The sequence below is a fragment of the Coregonus lavaretus genome (assembly GCF_964263955.1).
Source record: "Coregonus lavaretus genome assembly, chromosome: 10".
Classification (NCBI taxonomy): Eukaryota; Metazoa; Chordata; class Actinopteri; order Salmoniformes; family Salmonidae; genus Coregonus; species Coregonus lavaretus.
In genome coordinates, this window is record NC_139997.1 from 11,113,883 (window position 1) to 11,115,565 (window position 1,683).

The 1,683-nt window shown below is 42.5% G+C and overlaps 1 pseudogene across 1 annotated transcript; it reads left to right on the plus strand.

Moving 5' to 3' along the window:
• Nucleotides 1-274: 274 nt before the first annotated feature.
• On the plus strand, nt 275-1,234 carry LOC311135823 (C3a anaphylatoxin chemotactic receptor-like; annotated as a pseudogene). Its single transcript has one exon. The product of its transcript is annotated as a C3a anaphylatoxin chemotactic receptor-like (transcript).
• The last annotated feature ends 449 nt before the right edge of the window (nt 1,235-1,683 follow it).

Genomic DNA, 1,683 nt, shown 5'->3' on the forward strand with positions numbered 1-1,683 from the left:
TGAAGGTGCTAATATTTGAATTGAAATTCAGTTAATATACTCCCATGGTATATAGAAAAATTCATGCACTCACTAAAACTGTAAGTCGCTCTGGATAAGAGCGTCTGCTAAATGACTAAAATGTAAAATGTAAGTGAGACTGTTGTCATTAATTATGAATGGTTCTGAGAATGACCTCACTGATAAAACTCAGTGCTATGCTCAGTTAAATTGAAACATAACATTTGAAAATTGTGTGTATTAAGTATCAAACAATTCCTCCCCTAGGTACAAAATGAACGAGGATTTCGCAGAGGTGTACGACGATTACTATTATGATGACTATAATTACATGTTCAATGAAACTCATCAACTGGAGCAGGGAAATCAGCCCATTCGGGTGGTGTCCATTGTCATCTACAGCATCGTGTGCATCCTCGGTATCCCAGGCAACGCCTTTGTCATCTGGATAGCTGGAGTGAAGATGAAGAGGACAGTCAACACCGTCTGGTTTGTAAACCTGGCTGTAGCAGACCTCCTCTGCTGTTTCTCCATACCCTTCCGCATAGCTGTGATCAAACTGGAACTCAACTGGCCGTTCGGAGAGGCTATGTGCAAGGTTATGCCCTCGGTAATGTACCTCAACATGTTCGCCAGCGTCTTCACTCTGGTTCTGATCAGCCTAGACCGCTTTGTCCTGGTCATACGGCCCGTATAGGCCCAGAACCACCGGAAAATCACACTGGCGTGGCTGCAGTGTGGTCTGGCCTGGTTCCTGGCCATGCTCCTCAGTCTCCCCGACATGATCCATAATCAGACCATTAATATTGATGACAACTTAATTAGGTGCTGCAGTTCTTCCTTCAGCTTCTCCTCGCATATGCAAGCCAAAATTTTCTCCAGGCTGGTCCTCGGCTTCCTCGTTCCCCTGTTGGTCATCGCTGTCTGCTACCTGCTCATCGGCAGGAGGGTGAGCAGAGGTCGCTTCAAGTCACAGAGGGTCTTACAGGTCATTCTGAGTGTGGTGGCAGCATTCTTTGTGTGCTGGCTGCCGTATCACATCATAGTTCTTTTGATTTTGTATAGGTTAGAGTCCTTTGAAGTGGTGGCTCTGTACCCCCTGGGACGCTCTCTGGCCTATGTCAACTGCTGCCTCAACCCTATCCTGTACGTGTTCATCGGACAGGACTTCAAGGAGATTGTCAAGGTCTCTCTCCGTAAAGTATTTGAGAATGTCTTCAGCGAGGATGTCTGATAACGGGTGATAATTCTCCTGGGACGTATTCATAATCAGCATACTTAGGTGATAGGGCATGTGTTGTCTTTATCTTCATAATAATACATGAATTCTTATGCTGGTACTTGTTCACAAAACATGATGACTTGTTGAATTAATAAAATGAGAATGATCTGTTTTGCAAAATTGTGGTTATTTTACAAGCAACAAAGTAATAACCAATTATTTATATACAGTGAGGGAAAAAAGTATTTGATCCCCTGCTGATTTTGTACGTTTGCCCACTGACAAAGACATGATCAGTCTATAATTTGAATGGTAGGTTTATTTGAACAGTGAGAGACAGAATAACAACAAAAAATCAAGAAAAACGCATGTCAGAAATGTTATAAATTGATTTGCATTTTAATGAGGGAAATAAGTATTTGACCCCTCTGCAAAACATGACTTAGTACTTGGTGGCAAAA